Here is a 15,393-nt window from a genome sequence, read left to right on the forward strand (position 1 = left end):
CACTGATTGGATCAATTGTACTCTACCTGCATAGGATAGGAAGGAGGAAGACCAGTGATTGATTCTGTGAGTGATTCTTTCAACGAGCCCTCTGTAGTCTGCAGCTTTGAGCCTAGTGGTTACAAGTGGCACCCCCAAATACATGATAAGTAGTGATCCACATTTAAAGCCAAGCAAGCTTTCAAACCCAGCTGTGAGTGAGCTGTCCACTCTAAAGAAGAAGAATTTACTCTTTGAGCTATTAATGCAAAGTCCCGAGAGAGTTTTGAAATGATCAATGGCCCTTTTTAGAGTAGAAACAGATGCAAGGTCCCCATAGGAAAATAGTAGGAGGTCGTCAGCAAAAATGAGGTGGGAGATGCCTAAACTCCTACATCTTGAGTGATATTTGAATGAGGGGCTATTGGCAATAAAGTTTTTGGTGATAAAAGAGAAGACTTCCATAGCAATCACAAAGAGGAGTGATGAAATGGGGTCTCCCTGCCTGAGCCCCTTGACCCCCTGAAAGTGCCCTTTGAATTCACCATTTAGAGAAATAGTGAAGGAAGGGCATGTGATACAGGCCCTTATCCACTGGATGAATTGCTGAGGAAACCCAAACAAAAATAGAGTGTCCAAAAGAAACTCCGAGCCAACTGAATCAAAGGCTTTCATAAGATCAACCTTCATAGCACATCTTGATGGAGAGAGATGTCTCTGATAACCCTGTAGCAGTTCATGAGCCAAAAGAACACTGTCCCCAATATGTCTGCCTTTGACAAATGCATTTTGAGAAGGACCAATGATAGCAGGCAGGACTTGTTTCAATTTATTTGCGAGGAGCTTGGTAATACATTTGTAAAGGGTATTATAACATGAAATAGGTTTAAAATCATGTTTTGTGGTAGGGTTGGAGTTTTTAGGGACCAGAGCAATTTAGGTGTTGTTTACTTCCTTAAGCAGCCTTCTCGTAAAAAAAAAAAAAAAGTTCTAATGGCAGAAATCACATCCCTTCCTACCACAGGCCAAGCCATTTGGGAAAAATGAACATTGAATCCATCAGGGCCAAGGGATTTCTCCTTACTGAGGGACATGAAGCAAGCTTGAATTTCATTATCAGCGGGTATAGAGCACAGTAGAGGTAGAAAATCACTAGGAACTGTGGTGGATATAAAAGGTTGTAGTGCATGTAATACCCGATATTTTAAATGAATTATTAATTGAAATTAATTACTTTTATTTTATTTTAAATAATTTATTTGATTTAATTTGAATTAATTGTGTTTATTTTATTTTATTTTTTTATTTGATTTGTTTTATTGAATGCTTAGTTTAATTGTTTTATTTATTTATATTTCGTGAATTATTGGTATGATGATTGATTGTTTGTATACTTAATTATTGATGGAATTATTGGCGTGTTGATATGATGTGACTTAGTTGTACATTCTTGTTTGTGTATATGTTTCATGTAGTTAGTTATTTTAATTTAAGTGTTTATTTAATTATTTTATTTATTTAAATTAATTGGATTGGGCTTAAGGGAAATTGGACCAAATGATATGGTCTTGGGCTTGAATGAAGCTTTATTGGGTTAATTAATAAAGCCCATGGTTTTGTGATTTAAAATAATAATTTTTGTATAGTAATAACTATATATTTAATTATATTTATATATAATTAATTAGTTAGTGTTATAAAAGGATATATATATAGATATATATTTATGGATATATATAGGATATATGATTTAATTAACCAATAGTTAATTATGGAAGAGATATATATATATATATATATATATATACACACACACACACACGTAGGTAATATAATATATGTTTATATATGTTTTATTATTTAAAAGATAATTATTATTATTTTTAGTTAGTAATCCTAGTAGGAATAAGATTAGGGTAATTAATGTATATAAATATACACATAAGGTTTGATTGTTAAAAAATTTACACGTTAGAAAAATAAGAGAGTTAGAGAGAGAAGAAGAAGGGCGGACAAGGAAGAGGTCGGATCTGAAAAAGAGAATGTTGGGATTGGAATAGACAGTCAAGCTTGAAGCGTCGGTTTTATTTCGAAACCTTCAGGCGAGTTTTTCTATATATTTCCTCTTAGAACTCATAAATATTTTACCTTGAATATCAAGACTTTAAATAAATTTATTAATTAAATCATAGTTAGATCTGAAGAATTAAAAGTATGAAATTTTATGTTTTTAATTCTTTTGGAATTTTGGGTTTTAATTTATACATATATGTGTTGTATCTATTTTAAAATAAATCTATAGGTTGATCTTGGACCCAATATGATTAATTAGGGTTTTTAGAGTTTCTGGAATTTTTTTGTAATTTTTGGACTTTTCTAGATATTTTTTTTGCATTGTTCTATATTTTTAGGAAATTATTATATTTTATTTTCTTATAATTGTTAAAAAAAATTATATGAAAATATATACTGTTTATATATATGTGCACGACTGGGCATCGGCGCATCAAGGGGCGAGAAATCCAGTGTGGATGAGTGCATAAGAATTTGGTATACAAGCTAATCTTGGTCATTGGATTATTTAAAGTTAACTAGATTGATTCCGTGTGATGCGTGTGCATGGAGGTTCAATGTGTCACAAAATTGAACCTTAGATGTGGCTGATTGAAGGGAGAGTTGATGTGATGAGGCGCTAGTGCATGGAGGCATATAGAGATGCAGTGAGACGATCCTGTGTGACGCGTGTACAAGGACAAGCATGCATCCAGCGAATGGCAGCATGCCACATCAGCCAAAAAGAGTATCAGGCGCGTGTGCAGCGCGTGAGGGCGCGTAGTTGTTTGGGGTTGCGCGTGGAAGCGCGTGCAGCATGTGTAGGAACATTTGGGGGCGCGTGTGGACGTGTTTGGGGTTCCAAAAAGTTGCTGTGGAGCCCTGTGATGTTCCAGAATTGATTTCAAGTTTATAAATGTTGGAATTAATTATTAGAGTATGTATTTTAGGTGTTTGAGGATTGTAGGATGCTGCTACGATAATTAGTTGAATTTAATTAGTGTAATTATAATTAATTAATGTATTAGTTATGGAAGCAAGTGTGTGTGTGTGTGTGTGTGTATATATATATATATATATATATATATATATATATATATATATATATCATTTAAGGTGGTTAATATTATCATTCGTATTTGGTATATCTTGATAGGTTGATTATTAAATTTATGATATGCGTATAATATGCATGGGATGGCTAAGTATGCTTTAGCATATTGTAAGTTTAAAGTTGGCTCATGGTTAAAGTGTAGGCATGGATGAATTGCCAAAGAATTAAATATATTGCCTAAATATTTGTATGTATAAAATACATACATGAGAAGCATGGATGAGTTGCTAATTAAATGTATACATAATTATACTTGTGGAGGTATGGTTGAATTGCCAAATGTATAAATAAATATACTTGTGGAGGCATGGTTGAATTGCCAAATGTGTAAATAAAGATACTTAAAGGTGGCATGGTTGAGTTGCCAATATATAAATAAATGTATTTATAACGACATGATTGATTTGTCAAAGTGTAATTATATTGTTATGTGTTAAATGATTAAAATATATCATTTATGGTTATTGTATGTATAGATTAGATTATGATTAGATATTCTTAAATTAGAATAGTCTAGTACGTATAGATTAGTGTATTATTTTATACATATTAATAAAATAATACTGGTGGTGACATGGATAATTTGTCAAAGCCTAGATATTGACTATGTGATTTAAATACTTAAAATCATTATTGGTTTTGGAAGTAAATAAAATGTTCTTTTTATTATATTTTATTGTTTAAATTATTAAATTGCCGTCTAGAATAGAATTAAGGTTAGAGGAGAATCTTTAAAAAGAAATTGTGGATTGGACTAGGTATGATTATTATTTAATCATTGATAATGGTTTTGGAATTAATGCACACAGTTATAGATGATATTGTTATACTGTATATAATTATTTATATATATATGTATATCATGGTATATTAAGCTTAAAACTTTATTAGGTTTGGTTTTGACCAGAAATGATCTATTTATTGATTTTCAGAGGTCTGGTAGAGAGAACTTGCTTGTAGTGTTTAACCCACGATTTTTTTTTCAGGCTATTAGAAGTTCCAGTTTCGAGGTTGAGGATCCGTAACTGAGAGACTATCATTCATCTATTCATCTTGTATACTTTTAAGTAGTATTTGATTATTGGATAATGTTTTAAAGGGGTCCTTGAGTTACGGGATTCCCGAGTTGTAATTGTTGGAGAATTATTAATTAATGAAATATTTAGTTCTTAGTTTTCTTCAGCGGTTTACTTATTCTTTATTTTTCCATCTTTGTATTCTGTGCTTGTTTAAATAATTTAATTGTTTTGATATTTCCCTGATTTTGTGCGCGGACTTGATCAACCTATGTTCTGAAATTATGAGGTATCACGGTGCATCTCTTCCTGGGTAATGAGGAGGCGAGCAGCCTAACAGGTTGTGAAAATGAGCAACAACTTCATCCCTGACAAGCACTTTTGATGTAATGGAGTCACCATTAGCAGCAATTAGACAAATGATTTTCTTCTTGCTAATCTTTGCATTGAAGACTTTAAAGAAAAAAGCTGTATTGCTATGCCCTTCCTTCAACCACTTGACCCTCGCCTTCTGCTTGATGAAACTCTCTTCAGCAAGTGTAAAATCAGAAAATTGTTGCATGAGAACCTTTTCTTGGATTCTTGAGACTACTGTCCCTAGGATTGGTATCCAATAACTGCTGACAAACAAATAAGTTTTGCTTAGCCTGTGATACCCTTTCAGTAGCATTGAAAATTTCTACCCTGTACTTCACCTTTAGGATCCCTTTTAGAGATTTCAGCTTCTGTACCACAATAAACATTGGAGCCCCACTTATGGGGGTAGCCCATACTTGCTCAACAGTGGGGAGAAATATGGGGTTAGAAGCCCAGGAGTTAAAATACCTGAATGGAAGCTTCTTAGGTGCAGTGGAAGGCCCCAACTTGATTAAGATGGGGCTGTGATCCGATACACTAGGGGGTAAAAAAGTGCAGTAAGACATAAGGAAAGAGAGAGTCCATCTTTCATTAATTAAAGCCCTATTCAACTTCTTAGCAATGTTAGCGTGGCCCAAACTCATGTTGTTCTAAGTAAACTGAATGCCGGAAAACCTTAAATCATCCAGTTGAGACTACATCAAACATTCCTTAAATTCTGTCATATCAATAGTCCACCTCTGTGAACCTCCAAACTTCTCATTAGAATTAATGGTGACATTAAAGTCTCCTAGCACAATCCAAGGTGAGCCTGTGGATGAGATTAATTGAGCAATAATGTTTTCCCATAGCATTCTCCTATCTGCGTACGAATTTGCAGTATAGGCAAAAGAAACAAAAAGATGAGTGTTGTCAGAAAATGTCACAGAGTAGTGCAAGACCTGTCTAGCTGCCCCCAACAAGATTCACCTTTAACTTGTCTGGATTCCACAAAAATCCAGATCCTACCCAAGGCTGAGAAATCATAGTTATACATGCATAACCACCTAGGAGCAATAAACCTTAGAATGCTCCCCATGTTACCCCGTGAAACCATTGTTTCCAAAATAGAAATCATATCTCGCTTACAAGAGGAAATGAGATCCTTCACTGCAAGCTGCCTAAAGAGGTTGTTCAAGCCTTTCACATTCTATGCTGCGAAACTAGTCATTGAGAGGGGCCTTTAGCTTACCTCTCAGATACCCTAACCCCTTGTAGGGGAAGACATTCAAGTGTACACCCTTCTTGATCTTTGTAGTGGTTCCTTGCCCTTTGAAGAAGCCGAACTAGATTGACTGTGGGAAGAAGTGGAAAGTGGAACTGACTGCTCAAGGCCAACTAAATTATTTAATGAACCTTCTATGTGGCTTGCTTCATCTGGTAAACCTTCATTTTAGATTGCATAAGATGTAGAACATGTGCTTGACAAGTTGCCACAGCTCACTTTGGTTAGGAGGGATCTAACCAATTGCTTAGCTTGTAATAGTGAACACCTTGTTGGAGGTGGTGGGTCATGAGCTGTTGGTATGGTGAGGGCAAGGGCTTGTAATTGTAATTGTGGGTCACTGGGTATGGTATTTAGGGTTGATGTTGATGGAAGTAAGGGGGTTTGAGATGTGCTTGCTGTGATGATGGGAGTCGCTTCACCACCAAGGTTAGGGACATTGGTAAGGGAGCACTGTCTTGAGTGTACTCCTTTCCTTTTAGTAACCACATTCCATTGCTTGGAGGAATTAGCTGTTGTCAAGGGGGAGGGGCAAATGGCTGCAATGTGCCTAACCTTCTTATATGAGATACAAAATTTGGGAATCCCCTGGTATTCAACAAGCATGTTGACCAAACTACCGTCTCTTTTTTTTCAAGGGAAATGAGTGAGTTAGAGGTACATTCAAGTCAATCTCAACAGATATTCTTGCATACTTGAATTTCTCTCTTCCATCAGTTGCCATGTCTGCCTTTAAAGGTCTGCCCATAGCACTAGCTATGTGGCTTAGCCCTTTTTGTAGTCCAGAATTGCACTAAAATATTATAAAATTTGACTCAAACTTGTACAAATTGACTTTTACCCAGGTCTTGTGCCATAAGAGGTTGCCATTTCTACAACTGGAGTGTTTTCCCAGCCATGTGATACGGCCCCGACGCCAGAACCATGCAAGTTACAGCCTCATTATCAAACTTGAAGTAGTAAATGCCCCTTCCATCAGCATAAACATGCTAAAGTCCTTTGGCCCTCTAAAGCTTCATTGTTATCTTTTGCACCAAACTGAATGGTGGCTTTTTAAGAGCAAATCTTCCAGCAAGTAAGCCTACCCATGTTGAGTTTCCCTCAGCCTTAACCTCAGGTGGTGGTTCAACCACAAATCCGTTGTCAGTCTTAGTGGGCTCAAAGAACTCAAAGATCATTCGTTGAAAAGAGGGCAAAGGAAGTGCTTGTTACACAACATCTGCCCATGATCTACTGGCATGTGGTATAGGTTGTTGTTCATTGGGCAATGGGCTAGTCTCTTGCTGGTGGGAAGATGATTGTCCAGTAGATAAAAGTTACGCTTCACTAGTCAAAGAAGGCCCACTTTGAACACTGGGTTTAGCAGGTATAGGTGCAGAGAGTGAGGGTGCTTTATCCTGACAAATAGTGACAAGAGAGGGGGCTACACGTCCTCCCAACTGATGTGACTTGTGGGGTGAGGAGTTTGAAATTTGAATTTGCTGCTGTTGATCGGATCTTTGGCCATCTGCCCCGCTTGAGCAAACAATGACTTCCCCGAAAATGCTTATCAGCTCTGTGTGATTAGTTTCAGCTTCCATGAGTCGGTGAAGCTTACTTAACGGTACCTCATGTGACCCAGCGTCCCCTTGAGGTCCTGAAGTCTCCTTCACTATATTCAGCTTGTCCTCTGCAGCCTTCAGCTGGTTCTTCAGTCTTGAGACCTCATTGATCAAGTCGAGTTTAGAAGCATCCATGATTATGACGTCAATTCCCTCAGGTAAATAGCAGACCTCCGAGATTTCCTTACATGAAGGGTTAAGAATCTTATCATTTTGTAAAGCCCTCTTGATTTTGTCCATTGTAGCAGCGGTGACTGTGGGTGATCTTGGATGGTAGTCCGGCGAGTCATGGGTTTCATGTTGCTTAGTAAGTGCTACAATTGTAGAGGAGCTGGGTAAGCACTGCTTGTTATGATTGAATAGTAGTTTAGTGGATGGATGTAAGAGTGGTTTAAATGGTACTTGGGCTATTTTTTACTTCTATGAGGGGTGGGATGGAGAACTATAGTTGTTGTTGTTGTTGTTTTTTTTTTTTTTTTTAGTGAGATTACTAAGCTGTCAAAAATAATAATAAAAAATAAAAAAATATTAGGATTCATATTGCTAGGAGGAGAGGTTGGAGTCAGGAAGGACGGGCACATCTTTGAAAGTGTTGTGGTATTGAATATTTAGATACTGATTTGATGCCTGTCAATGATTAGAAGTATCCAAATAGTAAATATTAGGGTAAAGTATACTAACACCTCCTAAAGTTTGACAAAAGGACACACATATGCAAGTCATCCTATTTTGGGACAAAGACATCCTCTCAAGTTTGATACAGCTACCAAAGACACCCCAATGGTAATGAATTGATAATTTTACCCTTTGACTTTTTATATTGACCAATTTGAATGTTGAAATGACCTTTCTATCCTCTAGTTGCAGACTGGTTCCCATTTCTGTCCTTCTCTCTGTTTTCTCTTCTCCTCGCCGCTCCCAACACCAACCAAGCCAGCACTAAATCCACCAAACCACCAATTCTGCCCACCCACCGCAACCACCGCCCACCCCTTTCTTTCTCTCTCTCCACTCATCACTATAACCTCTGCCACCGCAACCAAAACCCATTAATTGAACCCTTGAAAAATCCACAAAAAATCTCAATTAAACACACCATTAGTATCGCCGCTATTGTTGGTTTCCGTCAACGACTCTTGAGATCACATCAAACTCTGACGAGTCACCCGGCTGTGTCACCACCGAGATAGACTTGGTTGACGAAACCTCGAGTTGCGACATCGAGTTTCCAGTGGTTCGAGACAACCTGATGAAGCATCTTCTTTTCAACGACGGTGGCCGTTGCGGACATCGGCCAGTAAATTACTTACTGTAATATCCTTAGTTTTCAAAATGATAAGTGTGATACTCCTTGAATCCGAGACACGGGTTGATCAGGCCCAGGCCCAAACCCGAGGGGAATATCAAAGAATTAATATTTAAAACGAATACGGAATACAAAGTGAAATAAGAAATAAATATAAAAATGGCGGAAACGAATTCTAATTGAAAATCCTCAAAATATAATTATTAAAATCTAAGCTCCAAAATAACTTCATTAAGTTAACAACTCGGGAATCCCTCAAATGGACCCCTAAAATAAAACTCAAACTGGAAAGGAAATAACTGTAATCCAAATCAAAAGCTAAATAAGATAGTAGTCCTACATAGTCGGAGGAATAGAAGTCCGTATCTGCTCTGTACGATCAAGCTCTAACCCTGGAACTGACGCGCACCTGAAAAATAAGAGAGTGGGTCAGGCCCACACACAAGTCCTATTCTATTACGATCCAAACAGGAATCCGATACACAGATACATCCTAGATAGACTCAACAATATCTAGAGTAGTCCATATATGTATAAGTACACACTATAAGACGCTCACTAGTCCAATAGGTCTGTCTCAGCCTGAGTAGAGATACTATGCAAATCGCACATAATGTGGTCATGTGTACCTAGACCTACCAGGGAACAGCAACTACTGTCCAGCTATCCATCCTAGGCGATATACGCACCCTAACCATAGTCCTGGGATTCAAACTCATACCATAGTACCATATCATATATATAAAGTTCGTGTCCTCCCAATACAAAATATCAGCCATCTAGTATAGTGATTTGATATATGTATAACAATCCATCCCTGTAATACCCCTAATTTTAAAAGGATAGTCTCAGTATTTATTTATTTATTTTTATTGTATTTTTTTAATTGTTTAATTGATTATTTGACTAATTGTTTATGTGTTTAATTGAATTAAGTGTTACTTAATTAATTGGCTACTTATCTATGTGTTATTTGTATGTTGTCTAGGTATTATTTGTATTATTTGTTTAATTAGATTGTGTGCTTAGATGATGTATTTGATTAATTGTAATTAATTGTAAATTAAATATTTAAATATTTTATTTTATGGTTATGGTTAGTGGTAATGGGCTAACTAATTGGGTCCTATGGACTACTTGGATAGGAGGTTGGATGGATATGGATAATTACCCATAGATAGTTGTATATATATATATATATATATATATATATATATATATATAGATATATATGTATATACATATATATAAAAAGGAAAGTAATTTGTTAATATTATAGTAACTTTAGTATTAATAAATAATCTAATATATATATTTTATATATTTATATAATAAGGATATACATATATTTTATACGTAACATGTTTTAAGTTACCTTTTTAATATTATGGTAACTTTAGTATAAATAAATAATCTGATGTATATATTTTATTTAATTAATAAGGATATACATAGATTATATACGTAACATATTTTAAGTTACCTTTTTGATATTTTCATTTTTTATTTTTCTTTATTAAGTTGACTTGGTTTGGGATAAGGAATAGGGTTATTATTTAGCCTATAAATACACAACTATAGGTTGAAAAAGGAGTGAAAATATATCACGTAATATATTCTAGAGAGAGAGAGTTAAAGAGAGAAGGAGGAAGAGGAAGGAAGGAGGAGAAAACCCTTCAGAGAGAAGATCAAGGAAGAAGAAGTTTAACTTTCAATCTGAAAGTTTAAGGCAAGTTCTCCTTCTATCTCTTTCCCTTTGATTCGTATTTCTGTACATGCCTAGGAAATTCCAGGATTTATTAAACACATAAAATTAAATTATTATGCATGTTTAATTGGATTAGAACATAGGTTTTATGAATTTTGTTCAAATCTGTTCTTGTGTTATGAATTGATAAATGCATGATTTTGATTTGATTTCCGGTGTGAATTTTTACATGTTTAAATTATGTGTTTTTCATATCTGTGCAATGATGGAACGTAGAAACATACCTAGGATTCCTGAATATTAAATAGGAACTAAGTTTGGGTTTAAATAAATTTAAATAGACTCAATCATAATGATGCTTACTATTTAAATGTTTTAAACAAACGAATGAATTTAATCTTTTAATATGTTTTAGCAATTGAGATTAAATGTGTAGGATGAATTGGATATGGAGAATACTTATTTGACGGTATAATAAAAAATCATCATATGTATAAGAATCAGTTAATGTAGGACATATGATATAGGAAGCTTAAATAAATAATAAGTCATTCCTATTTTGTGATAATTTGATATCATATTATCATAGTTATTTCTGGATTATTTAATGTATTTCCTTAATCGTTATATTAATTGTTGGATTGTGTGGTTTAATGCACCGGTATGGGACGGTGGCATTCTAGGGACGGATTAACTTATCAGTTAAGTCCTACCTATTTTATATAAGGGAATGGATTAACTAAAATGTTATGTCCTACTTATATTCAAGTCAGGTCAACTGAACAAGTTGAATGACTTATGGAGGATTAATTTATTATATAAGGGAATGGATTAACTAAAATGTTAAGTCCTACTTATATTCAAGTCAGGTCAACTGAACAAGTTGAATGACTTATGGAGGATTAATTTATACTGAATAGGATGGTTACTAGATTTTATATATATATAAGTATGGTGTCATGATATGAGCTTAAGTCTCAGGATCAGTGGTTAGGGTGCGTATATCGCTAGGGATGTGTAACTAGATATAGTGTACCCTGGTAGGTCTAGGTACTCATGCCCACTATATGTGCGTTTTGCATGTTGCCTACTATTCAGGTTGAGACAACCCTATAGTCTAGTGAGGTTCCTTTAGTGTGTGTATATATATATACGGACTACTAGTTACTGTTGGATTGGCTAGGATGTGTACGTGTATCGGATCTCTGCTTAGACTGTAGTAGAGTAGAACTTGTTTGTGAGCCTGACCCACCATTATTTTTCAGATGTTCGTCAGGAGTAAAGGTTGTTCGTGCTGAGCGGGGATCAGTCTACTTCATTCTTCCGATGCTAGATAGGAGTTCCTTTATGATTCAGTTTCCTGATTTAGACAGTTATTGCTGTCATTTGTTTAGTTTGGATTTTCTAGGGGTCCACACAGTATGGATTCCCGAGTTGTATTTTAGAGGATCAGTTGTATCAGAAGAGTTTATTAATCAATGAAAATATATTCTGAGGTTTATTATTAGATTATCATTTTAGTTTCTTGTCAGCATTTTATTTATTCTTCTTTATTCTTTTGTACTCTGTGTTCGTTTATTATCAATTTGTTTTGATATCCTCGGGTATTCGGGCGTGGGCCTGGCCAACCTACATTCGGGAATCCGGGGGTATCACAATCCCAGAAACCAAATTATGTCATTCAGTTATTTACTGACCTGACACTAATAGGAGTTAGACTTAACCTTTATAGTTAATCCATACCTTAATCCATTTTAGGTAGGACTTAATGTTTGAACCAATCCATCCCTAGTATGCCATCGTCCTATACCGGTGCATACAGTCCTCCAATCCACATAATTGATAAAAATAACATTAATTAATTTATCAACAGTTCTCTGAAATATGTCTCAGTATAGTTTAATACATATATAATGACATTAGGTATTCACTACAGAACCTAAAAATCATGTTCCAATTATTAAAACTGCTAAAATAAATCATAGCGTCCCAATCCTCTAAAACAGCCGATAAATCGATACAATTATAACAATTTAAGTATCAATTAAATCCAAACTAAGTATAGTAAGATATAATTAATTCACCATACTTATAACACTGTAAAAAAAATATGATTATATATAATTAGATTATATATAAAAACCTTGCCAAGTTTCAGTAAGTAAAACTAACCAGACAGTGTGCAAGCTACCAGTTTTCTCTTAGGTTTTTCTTACTCTATTCTTCAATCCAATTATGAATTTATATTTTTCCATCATAATACCAATCTTATATAGTCCCATACATCACTTAAAACAATTTAAACGAAGTGCATACACCCAGTATAAACAGCCCCTAAAAATCAATTCTGTAGCATTTTAGGAGAGAGTAGGCTCTTTCAAAATTTAGAGCCTGCTCAAACTCACTTAGAGCCTGCTTTAAATCACTTAGAGCAGGCTTCAACTCTTTGGGAGCCCACTCTAAGGGTTTTGGGAGTCTGTTTCCCTCCCTTAGCAGCCGTTGTCCGTTTTCCCTTTGTCTTCTTCGACTCCGGTGATTTCTAGTCTTTGAATTCAGTTTTATTACATGTTTTAAGGTTCCATCCTCATCCCAGATTAATCACAAGATAGAATTATACAACTAAGAATTGAATTAAATATCAGTTTTTTTTAAAGCAACGGTAGCAAGATTTAACACTGAACTTTTAAACAACTGAGAACCAGACTAATTCAATGCTTCTAAATACTGATTAAACATGTATAAAAGATGTAATTAAGACTTAGTTTAATCCTGGAGTCTATCTAAGCATGCACAGAACAAAGATTAAAGGGATAGAGTAGAACAGAGACTTGCTTTTGAGACGTTGGATCAAAATCTCTACGCTGTCATTCTAGATTTTCCGGTAAATCCTTCACCGTTAAATCCCTCTGTTTCTCCTTGGTTCCACACGCTTACCACCCCTTTAATCCTTCCTTGGTTCAGCTGTAGCCTAAAGCAAAACCTTAGACTTTCTCTCTGTAACACCCTCTGTATTTCTATATCTCTCTATCTCTTTGCTTTACAGAACAAGCTTACGTCTTGTTATTTTGTTAAAACCCTAACCCACCGTATTGCTTATATTTATAAGCTTAAACAATAAACCCTAATCCATGTTAACTATAAAACCTAGCTACAATTTCAGTCGGCCCATCCGTGAAACCTAAAACCCTAAATAATTGAACAGTTCACAAAACGATTTACAGTTACTAATTATTAAAGCAATGAATTTAGTTAATCCAAATAACACAAATAAATAAATATAATTAATTTAACAATACAAACAGTTCAAGTCATCAAAAACAAATAATTCCAATTAAATAAAAATCAATTACCACACCACAATATAAAACAACTAAACACATAATCAAATAAAACGACACATGACCAAATAAAATGCACTTAAATAATAAATTTTAAATACCAGAAATATCCTTTTAAATTAGGGGTATTACAATAAGATTGGAATTTAAATTTTATTCTATGAGCTTAGGTGTCAAATTGGTTTAATTAATTATTTATTTAAATGAATTATTATTATTTTTTTTTAATTGTGTTTGTTGTTTAGTTATTTAATTTAATTGCATTCCTTGATTTAATTTATTTATATGATTTAATTCGTAGTTATTTAATTGAATTGCATTCCTTTATTTAATTGATTTGTGGTAATGATTTAATTTATGGTTTGTGTTTTTTAGTTTGTTTTAATTATTTAATTAAGTTAGTTGAGTATATACGTATGTAAGGATAGAGTGGTATTATTATACATAATTATTATTTATGTTAATAATAGGGATTTAGCAGGTTGTGTGTGTGTGTGTGTATATATATATATATATATATATATATATCATTATAAATTATGTATATATTAATCATTATATTTTATGTAATTAGGTTTTTCTGTCTGTCGGTTTTGGATTTCAATAAGGATTAGGGTTTCTGCCTTAGATTAATAGTTGAACTTAGGGTTGTATTGCTGCCTATATATATACGTGTATAAGTTCTACCTAGGGTTTTAGAACCCTATTCACGACACAGTGAAAATACAGAGAGAATCAGGAATTGAGAGAAAACAAAGCGAGACTTAATGGAGGAAAACAGAGAGGACCACGAAGGTTGATTGTGGATTAGAATCAGAATAGTAGAAGGCTTGAAGGTGTTCAGTAGTCGTCGAAAAACTTAGGAAGACGGCAACAAGGTTTTGATTCCAAAACCACACATGCAAGTTCTATTCTCTCTCTATCTTTGCCCTGTGTTCTGTGCATCCTTAGATGATCTCTAGGATTGTTGTTGAATATTAGTTGAATCTTACATGCTTAGTATATGTTAATTGGATCATCTGTATATGTGTATATTGTCTGAAATAACTCTTGCAACTCTGTTCTTCGTTGTCTGCTTTAAAGTATACAAATTGCTGTTGTTTTAAATCACTGTGTTAATTCTTACTGTGGTAAACTAAGGACTGGGGGTTGATACTGGATGTATACTAGATGGGTAAGACCAATTTTAAGGAAGAATAGAAGGGTAGGAACAGACTAGAGATGAAGCCGATAATCAGAAACGGAGCTAAAAGGGGAACTGGGCTCTCAAGGAAGGAGAGAGCCGGCTCCAGGAAGTTGGGAGCCGGCTCCAAGGGCTAGGGAGCCGGCTCTAATGTGTCTAAAGCCTGCTCTTTTGTTTGTAGAGCAGGCTCCTTTGGTTAGGTTACGTTTGGTTGCAATCTGGAGCTGTCCGGGAATTGTTTGGGCTATGTTTGGAGTTCTAAATTGTTTCAGGGACTGGACTAACAATTTTAAAAGTAATTTCAAGAGATATTAAGCTCTCTAATTGCATAAGTTAGCCTATTATAGGAAGGGAATGATTAGTGTGAAATTTAGACAGTTCATATACTGTTAACGGTTGGAAGAGAAGTAGTTGCTCAATTTTTAAATGGGCGATTTAAGGAATTATAACATGATTTGAATCTTGTTTTAAATGC

Source organism: Cornus florida, unplaced genomic scaffold (assembly GCF_030987335.1).
Source record: "Cornus florida cultivar Cherokee Brave unplaced genomic scaffold, ASM3098733v1 CherokeeBrave_3.0.0_Hap2_Chr02, whole genome shotgun sequence".
Lineage (NCBI taxonomy): Eukaryota > Viridiplantae > Streptophyta > Magnoliopsida > Cornales > Cornaceae > Cornus > Cornus florida.